Genomic DNA, 9868 nt, shown 5'->3' on the forward strand with positions numbered 1-9868 from the left:
AGCCCATCTAAGTGTTTTGCAGGGCAAATCAGCTTCCATCTCTTCCCCACGCCCCTCTGTGAACACTTGAATTTCATCTGGTGCTGGTCACGCTGATTTCAACCTTCTAAACAATTGTCAGCAGACCCCATCTGTGGTTGTCTCCTCTTCCAGTCTCTGGGTCTTTGTATGATTATACTTTTGTATGTTCTTTTCCCATTACTTTAGTGGGATCTAGGGAAGGACCTAAGATAAACATGTGAGTTCAACCCACCATGTTTAACCAGAGAGTCATTATTGAATTTTGGTGGTTTGGTTTTAGAATCAAGATGAATGTTCACCATTTCATGACTAGAGGCCCCATAAGATGATTGCTTTAAACTGGAGGGAAAAAAAAAAAAAGCACAACCAAAAAGCTTGAGAATTACATTTTATTCAGCAGACATACTGAAGACTTAAGCCCAAGAGACAGACTCTCAGCTCTGAAGGACTGTCCTGAACAGGTAAGGGAAGAGGCAGGATATATAGGAGTGTTGCGAAAAACAAACCAGGTAGTTGAACACGAAAAGATTTCTGCTAATTAAAGAAAAAAACAAATATCTGAAGTTAATGAATTTAGCACTTTGTATGGGAAGATTCACTTTGTCTGGGCTTAATGAAATTATTCCTTTGGCATGCACCTCAGCTGTCTGGTGTGAGCATCCTATTCTTTTTCATCTGCTCAGGGTGCACTGTTGGGAGTGGCTACAGTGGCTGATGACTTGATGGCCACGACATCCTTTGTTCACTGATTTGGCCAGTGATTTGGGTTCTTTGTCCACAACCCAAACCCCTAGGAGCTATCTTCAGGTCCTTGTGATAGAGCAGCAAAGTTACTGAGCTCATGCTTTTACCCCTGATGTGTGTATGAGCTTGTCACATGACCCAACTGCTAGGTGTCCACTAGCCCAGTGTTTTCTACGGTGTGGTTAGCACCCCTCCAGGGGCTTGAGTAAGGATCAGATAGAGATATCAGTTTAGTTCAGTTCAGCCACTCAGTCATGTCCGACTCTTTGTGACCCCATGAACCACAGCACACCAGGCCTCCCGGTCCATCACTAACTCCTGGAGTTCACCCAAACCATGTCCATTGAGTCGGTGATGCCATCCAACCATTTCATCCTCTGTCGTCCCCTTCCCCTCCGCCTTCAATCTTTCCCAGCATCAAGGTCTTTTCAAATGAGTCAGCTCTTTGCATCAGGTGGCCAAAGTATTGGAGTTTCAGCTTCAACTTCAGTCCTTCCAATGAATACCCAGGGCTGATCTCCTTTGGGATGGACTGGTTGGATCCCCTTGCAGTCCAAGGGACTCTCAAGAGTCTTCTCCAACACCACAGTTCAAAAGCATCAATTGTTTGGCACTCAGCTTTCTTTATAGTCCAACTCTCACATCCATACATGACTACTGGAAAAACCATAGCCTTGACTAGACAGACCTTTGTTGGCAAAGTAATGTCTCTGCTTTGTAATATGCTGTCTAGGTTGGTCATAACTTTCCCTCCAAGGAGTAAGCGTCTTTAATTTCATGGCTGCAATCACCATCTGAAGTGATTTTGGAGCCCAGAAAAATAAAGTCAGCCACTGTTTCCACTGTTTTCCCATCTATTTGCCATGAAGTGATGGGACCAGAGGCCATGATCTTAGTTTTCTAAATGTTGAGCTTTAAGCCAACTTTTCACTCTCCACTTTCACTTTTATCAAGAGGCTCTTTAGTTCTTCTTCACTTTCTGCCATAAGGGTGATGTCATCTGCATATCTGAAGTTATTGATATTTCTCCCGGTAATCTTGATTCCAGCTTGTGCTTCTTCCAGACCAGTGTTTCTCACGATGTACTCTGCATATAAGTTAAACAAGCAGGGTGATAATATACAGCCTTGACGTACTCCCTTTCCTATTTGGAACCAGTCTGTTATTCCATGTCCAGCTCTAACTGTTGCTTCCTGACCTGCATACAGATTTCTCAAAAGGCAGGTCAGGCGGTCTGGTATTCTCATCTCTTGAAGAATTTTCCACAGTTTATTGTGATCCACACAGTCAAAGGCTTTGGCATAGTCAATAAAGCAGAAATAAATGTTTTTCTGGAACTCTCTTGCTTATTCGATGATCTAGTGGATATTGGCAATTTGATCTCTGGTTCATCCGCCTTTTCTAAAACCAGTGATATACTTTTTTGTAAATTAAACGAAACTGGTTTATCAGGCACATATTTGTTAAGGATGAGACTGTGTAAAACAGTGAGTTTAGGGAAGTGCATTGAATAGAGTGGTGTAAGTGCTGTTTGCGAATGGCAAACATTGTGACAATGACTGATATTTGCTGAACACCAGTGCTGCTCAGTTGCAGCTGGCTAGTGCTACATGATTCAGAAAGAAGACTTAAGAAACACATTTCTTTCCCAAAAAAGCCCTAGGCCCTGTGCTCTTCCTTCAGCTGGAATGGAAACTAAGATTGTCCGGTGTGGGCATCTGTCTGTCTGTTGTTGTGGAATGGGTGCAGAAATCCTTCCAGCCTGACTGGAGTTGGCCAGTTGTGCATTGCAAGAGGGTGTCTGCCGAGTGTGGGAACTAGAAGAGCAAAGCAGGCCTGTGGAGACGGCCTTCCTCTTATCTGTGTTTCTGTCCCCAGAGACCTCCCCTCCTTGGCACCTTTGCTCCCGTAGCTCTGAGATGCAGCCTGAGCACATGGAGGGGCTGGTACCCGACAGTTGGCTGGAGTGTCTGGTTCTTGGCCTCAGGGAGGCTGCTCACTTGTCTCAGAATGGCCCTGGCCCAGCTCCTGCTCAGAGGAGGCAGCGCAGGTGGGGAGGCAGGTGGTATCATCGGTCTCCCCCGGCTCCCGGCGACCTTTCTCTTCTTAGCCCGGGGCTCTCGAGGGCTTCCTAGTGTTAGCGCCTCGGTGGTGTCTGACTCTTTGCCACCCCCATGGACTGTAGCCCGCCAGGCTCCTCTGTCCCTGGGATTTCCCAGGCAAGAAACCTGGAGTGAGTTGCCTTTTCCTTTCTCTGGGGGATCTTCCCAACCCAGGGATTGAACCCAGGTCTCCTGCATTGCAGGCAGAGTCATTACCATCTGAGCCACCAAGGAAGCCCCTAGGAAGTGTCTTCAGTTCAACATTCCCGATTGCCCCACAGGAATTGAAAAGGAAGCTAATATTTATTGGGGACCTACTGGGTGCTGGGAGCTTTACATTTAAAGCTATTTCACAACCTATGAAAAATAATACTATCCCCATTTTACAGAGGCTCCATGAGAGGACGTAATTTGCTCAAGTTCTTGCAGTGAGTGGCGGAGCCAGGAATCAAACCCAGGGCAATGTGAGGCCAAAGCAAAGAGCCTCCCTGAGGGAGAGACACCAGCATGACTGTCCTCTGGAGACAAGGGCCTTACACTGCTGCTCTGTCTGGACACTGTATGGCTGTGTGCCTTTCCAAACTGTGAGAAAAACACCAGTGAGGGAGGCCAGGGTCTCATGGGCAGAGGCTGCCTTTCTGGGTCCATGCAAAGGGTGGAGACCAGCCGGTGTGTGGCAATGACCAGGCAGCATGGCCAGGGGTGGCCAGAAACAGCCACATGCTTTGCATCATAAGCTAAAGGATTATGCACAGAAAAATTAGGAAAACTGTAGTCCCTCCCTGACCAGCCCAGACTTGTATATACAACCAACTGTAGTACTAGGTAATAAAGTATATTAAAAAAAAAAAAAAAGGTTGGATAAGGCAGGTATGCACAGGTTCTGGAAGAGCTTCACCTAAGGAAAGGGTCGAGCTATGCCTGGGCGCAGGGCCAAGAAGAATGCTCAGAACCAATTAGAGTCCAAAGTAGATAAAACACACTGTCAGACCAGTGACCACAAACTCGACTCTCTCCTCAGCTCATTTCCTGAGATAGGAATATGGCCTATTGAGCAATTTCCTTGTGCCAAGTAATTCTGTTGGCCTTAAACCTATTAGGTGGGTACTACTGTTTTTCGTATTTCACCGAGGCATGAGGTTTAGAAAGTGACTTGTCCAGATGGAATCATGTCAGAGCTTCCTGTGGGAAGGGTGGTTTGAACCCACTGACTCCCAAACCGGAGGCTCCCACAGAGACCCTCTTCCTGAGGGACAGTAAGTCTGGAGCCACAGAGGAAGGCAGTACAGATGGAGGCTGTGCCATCTGCCCCTCCTTGTCCCTCAGGACTCTCCAAGTGCTGGGAGCTTGCCAGGGGATGTTTGCATTCTGAAAGGCCTCGACAGAAAGGTAGACAGGGCCCTCCTCAGAGGGGGTTAATCTGGGCCGTGTGTTCCCCCATGCATCAGTCCCAGGACTCACAAGAGGCTGACAGGAGCTGTCCTAGATGATCACGTTAGCTCCCGGCACATTCCTGACGCTCAGAGCCGAGGAGGGGCAGCTTCCATGGAGCCATGCCTCGTGACAGCTTGGATTTTCTGCTTTGCTGGATCAGTGAGAGGTGGCGGCTTCCACAGAGAGCCCTCTTCAGCGCAGCCTAGCAATTTCCAGAGAGGAGCTCCCCATCGTGCTTGCTGTACCTGGCCTCCCTGCAGAAAACTTGCCTGGACACCACCCGGATTTCATGCCTTCGACGCCAGGTGACAGCTCATCTGGCTGTGTGACTTTGGGCAAGTGTCATTACCTCCTGTGACTCAGTTCTGTTTCTGGAAAATAGGAATAATGATGTTCCCCTCTCCACAGGGCAGTTGGGAAGATTAAATCAAACAATGCCTTCAAAGGTTTTAGTAGGAGGGCTGGGAGGCTTCCCTAAGTGGCTCAGATGGTAAAGGAGACACAGGTTCAATCCCTGGGCCCAGAAGATCCCCTGGAGGAGGGCATGGCAACCCACTCCAGTATTCTTGCCTGGAGAATCCCATGGACAGAGGAGCCTGGAGGTCGCAGGAGTCAGACACGACTGAGCGGCTGACCAACAGCAACAAAAAGGACTGCTGGGTACATACATATTAAGTATTCCAGAAACATGAGAGTGATTATTATTACAATTCTCACAAAGTCTGGATCCACGAGGTTTAGTGTCCTAGCACTGACTAGGAAGCACCCTTCAGCAGTCACAAGTAATTTCCAAATAGCTCAAACCTGAGACTTGCCCTTTGGCAAAGTGAGAGGGGAGATTGATGGTGATGTCCATGGCAGCACTGACCATGAATTCTCTGTCCTGTCAAATCTCCTCTCATCAGTCAGCAGAAGTTAGGGCAACTCTCTTCCAATTTCCCACCTCCACTGCCTCCAAAATTTCCTTGAGATATTTTCTATTTCTCTTTATTATATAGACTAATACCCTGTAGACCCCAACCCTTCTTTCCACTGCCAGTCCAACCACAGAATCTTCCCCAACTGGGTATTGATTCTGCATTATAAAAGCCCAACGAACAAGATGAGCAAAACCAAACTCCCCTCCCCCGAGACTGGGAAAAGAAGTTGACAAGGAGAAGGAATCCCCCAGGGAGCAGAGAAGGCTGTGAACCGTGCCTGTACAGTATCCACACAACTGAATTTCAGGTTCCCTCCCGGAGATTTGCAGAGGGCAGAGAGGAAAGGCAGGTTGAACTAGGCACAGATCTACTTTGCATTCTGATTTGGCTTTCTCCTGGAGATGGAATCTCTAGGAAGAAGCCTCCCCAGTTCTTGACATTGTGGTGGTGAATTTCAGCTCCATTTATGCTCCCGGGGTGCCCACCCCACCATCCCTTTCACTCTCGAGTCTTTGACTCCACATGGATAAACACCCACCTGGTTAAGATCCTGCCAGGTCCTCAAATGCCTCAGAGGTCATTTATCGGGTGGGGGTAGCAAGGATCTGGGATTGTTGCCTAATCCATTGCAAACTGTCTCCTGTCCACCACCAGCACCCCTTCTGCCAGGGAGAGCAAAGTCTAAAGCCAACTAGCACACTGTGAAATTGTCAACTTTCACCCATTACCCTAAAGAAGGTTTACCACCAGAAGCCCCACAGTCTGCCCTGAGAAATCAATGGGAGGGAGAGGGTGGATTCCAGTGAAGAGCCTTCCCAGCCTGCCCCGTTCCAGGACTTTTCTCAGAGAACTCCCAATGGGTCTGAAGTCTTCCAGGGAAACTCAGCTGGGCTTCCTCCCTAGGCTGTTCCTAAGTTCCAGGAAATGACAGCAGGGTGTGATGGGCCCACAGCAACAGTCAGCCCCACCGGGGTCTGCAAGGGAGCCCTCCACGGGTCTTGGCTCTGGATCATCGCCCAAGGCAGGAAACAGGGGCCTCTGGTTGCCATGGAGATCTTGGCACAGCCTGTGCCCATCTGTGGCTGACAGTCAGCCTCCCTTAAGAAAATGAGGAGGAGAAATTTGGTTGCTTGAGAACTAGCTCAGCTGAGGGGAAGGGTCTGTGACATTATGAGCCTGCAGCTGAGGGAGCTGCAGAGGAGGCTGAGTGTGGGAGCTCTGCAAGAACTGTGCTCCACTGAGATGGCCTCCTGCCAATCCTCTGACTTTAATGGCTGGGGTGTGGCCTCCTGCAGAGTGAGGTCTCTCTGTCAAGCTGCCAATCCAAGACAGGGCTATTGGAAGAGGCTCTGGTACAGTGGAAAAACCCCAGAAGTTGAGCTGGGAGTGGAGCCACACCCACAGTGCTGGGAAAGAGCCCAGGCTGGTGGAGAAGGCTGTGGTGTCTGGTGCAGAGGAGAGAGCGCTAGACTGGTTGGGAGGTTCCTGTTTCTTAGTCAACACCCTGAAACACTAAAGTAGGGTCAAGAGCATGTCACTGCCCTCCCCTTCTCCCAGCCCTACTTCCCCAACACGTAATGATGGCTTCCCTGTAGGCCCATCCTATTTGAGCGTGTAAGCAAAGAGTGTGTGCGTGTGAGGGGCTTGCCTCCCTCTGATTCAGGGGGTAAGGGAGGGCCAAAGCTGCGAGGGCCTCTACTAAGCTTTCATCCCTTCTGTGGCTAAAACTGGTAGATGAGCTCAGTTAACATGTCCTTTAAGATGCCTGACACTGCAAGTGTGTTTGTGCAAAGGGCACGGCTTAACCCTGCACACACGTGGACTGTGCAAGGCTAATGGAGCCCCAGGAAGAGGGAGGCTTTATTAGCAAGGGCCCTGAAGCAGCCCTGGGGGCAGGTGAGCCATCTGGACCTTCCGGCAGCCCTGGATGGGGTACCTTGCAGAGGATTTATCACAGTCACCCTTTGATATTCAGGGAGCAAAGGGTCAACTGCTCTCCAGTCAGTGAGCCACCCCAGGAAGGACTGAGGCACAGAGTTGTGGAGGAGAAGGAAGACTAGGGCAGGAGTTTGAAATCCACCTGCCTGCCTTCCATCTATGAGGGCTGAAGTGGTTACACTTTTGAGGTTGGGCAGTGTCACCAGTGAGACAGAGGTAAAAATTCTTGTTCTGCTTTCCTCTCTTGGTTGAGGTGAAAACCTTGAGAGAATCAATACGAAAGCCTGCCCCGTTCCCACAAGCTACACATAAAAGAAGGACCCAACGAGCTTTATCCAGCTGCAGGGAGGCCTTCTCCACATCTGGACCCATTGTGGCCTCTGGTCCCTCCTGGGTTTCAAAGGAACTCTCTTCTGTTCTTCTTAACACAAGCATGTGTGTTAGTCACTCAATTATGTCCGACTCTTGGCAACCCCACGGACTGTAGCCCGCCAGGCTCCTCTGTCCATGGGATTTTCCAGGCAAGAACAGTGGGGTGGGTAGCCATTTCCTTCTTCAGGGAAATCTTCCTGACCCAGAAATCAAACCTGGGTCTCCTGCATTGCAGGTGGATTCTTTACCATCTGAGCCACCAGGGAAGCCTTCAACACAATCCCAGGCTCCCTTCTTGTACCCTTGAAAAATGAGGTGGGTCTACCTTTTCAGCTCAGTGTCCTCCGAGCAGGCTAAAATGACAGGGCAGAGGGGCTCCTTCTCCAGAAGACCCTGCTTTGTGAGGTGGAGCTAGATGAGTGCCTAAGCAAAATCCTAGGACCAAAATTTCAGTGAAGGTGCTCTGCAGTCAGCAGCTGCACAGACAAGAATACCTCCATTCATTTCCCACACCCTGCCCCAGGAAATTACCAATAAACTTCCCTGGCCATATTCCTATTTACAATTGGCTTGATCCTCTTGGAATTTTAGAGGAAATTGTTCTTCTTCTTTGAGGTAGGCTTTGGAATGTAATTCTCCATTTGGTAAGGTTTAAAGGTTTGAAACATCTACCCAGGAATCAAAGAGAGATGGGCTCCTGTTATCAGTGATTCACTTTCACAGCCCTGTGAGTCTGTTTTTATTAACAAATCCAGTACCCACCAGAGCCTTAGGAATGTTGGACCCCATTTTGGAACTATTATGGGGACAAGAGAGTGCCAGGCATGGATTTCCTGTTACCACAAGTGGAGCCAGGAGCCTTGAATGTCTGCTTCCGGTCCCAGAGCAGCCCCAATCACTTTCCAAAGTAGGAGGGGGCCTTGTCATTGAGTCCTGAGCAAAACTGTAAAAATGAAGGTGTGTGTGGAGGCTCAACTCCCTAGCTCTGAGCCTCCCTGGATGTTTGAACTGAAAGAGACAGACCCTCTTCTGTTTACAGTCAGGGATGCTGGGACTACTGAGGGAATCTGATTGCCACGATATCTTCATGAAAAGCTGGAGTGAGAGCCCCAGGTCAGTGTCGCCTTTCTATCAGGCCACTCACTCATCTTCACTAAAGCCATGACTGTCACTGTCCTTGCCATCCAACCTGTCAGAGGGAAAGGCTATTAAAGGTTCCCACAGTTCTCCCCTGCTGTGATTAGATAAGGGGCACATTCCGTCACAATGAGAATTGTCTGGCTTGGAGAGGTCCTGGGACTCCCTCTGCAGCACCAATTTCTGAAGGTCTCAGTTTGGAAGCCACTTACATTCTGGTGAGTCTTTGCCTTGGAATCCATCAATGGGATGGAAGACTTGAGGCCTAACTCCCTGCCTCTTCCTACTGTCCATGGGGTTCACCAGGCAAGAGGATGCAAAGGTTAAATAGCACCATCAACTCAACTGACATGAATTTGAGCAAACTCCAGGAGATAGTGGAGGAGAGAGGAACCTGGTGTGCTACGGTCCGTGGGGTTGAACAACAACAATGATAAATCCCTGCTAGGAGAGTGTGAAGATAAAAGGACACAGGTCTAATCTCTTTCCTGGGGTAGAAAGTGGCTAGAAGGGTAATGCTTTCGTCTGTTCAGGCTGCTATAGCAAAAGACCATAGACTGAATGGCTTATAAACAACAAACATTTCTCACAGTTCTGCAGGCTTGGAAGTTTAAGAGCAAGGTAATGGCAAGTTTCTAGTGAGGGTCTGCTTTCAAGTTCATAGATGGCAATCTTTTCGCTGTGTCTTCACATGGCAGAAGGGACAAGGAATCTCTCTAGGGTCTCTTTTATAAGGGCACTAACTCTATTCATGAAGTCTCTACCTTCATGACCTAATAACCTCCTAACAGCCCCACTTCTAAATACTAGTGTCTTGGGAATTAGCTTTCAACATATGGCTTTTGGGGAGACACAGGCGTTTTGCATACAGCAAAGGGAATCAGGAGTTTCTGAGGGCCTTCTATTAGGGAGTCAAGTGAGGAATGAACTCTGGAGGGAATGACAGTCTAATTCAAAAAGAGAAACAGAGGCAGCATCCAGTGCCTGAGGGTGAACCCAGCTGGAAGGAGGGGAGAAGGAGTTTGGGGTAGGGAGCCATCAGGGTTCCAGAAGAGATGGCACCCAGGAGAACTTGAGGAGTCAGGGCAGAGTCTTCAGCTGCTACTCCCATCATGAGAGAAGTAGACGGGGTTGGGAGGATGATGTAAAGTGGTCTCCCACTTCATGAGCAGGGAGGCACCTGCTCTCTTCCCAGAGAAA

The sequence above is a fragment of the Bos grunniens genome, chromosome 29 (genome assembly GCF_055505025.1).
Source record: "Bos grunniens cultivar Pamir isolate PY7600 chromosome 29, Bosgru_T2T1.0, whole genome shotgun sequence".
Taxonomy (NCBI): Eukaryota; Metazoa; Chordata; class Mammalia; order Artiodactyla; family Bovidae; genus Bos; species Bos grunniens.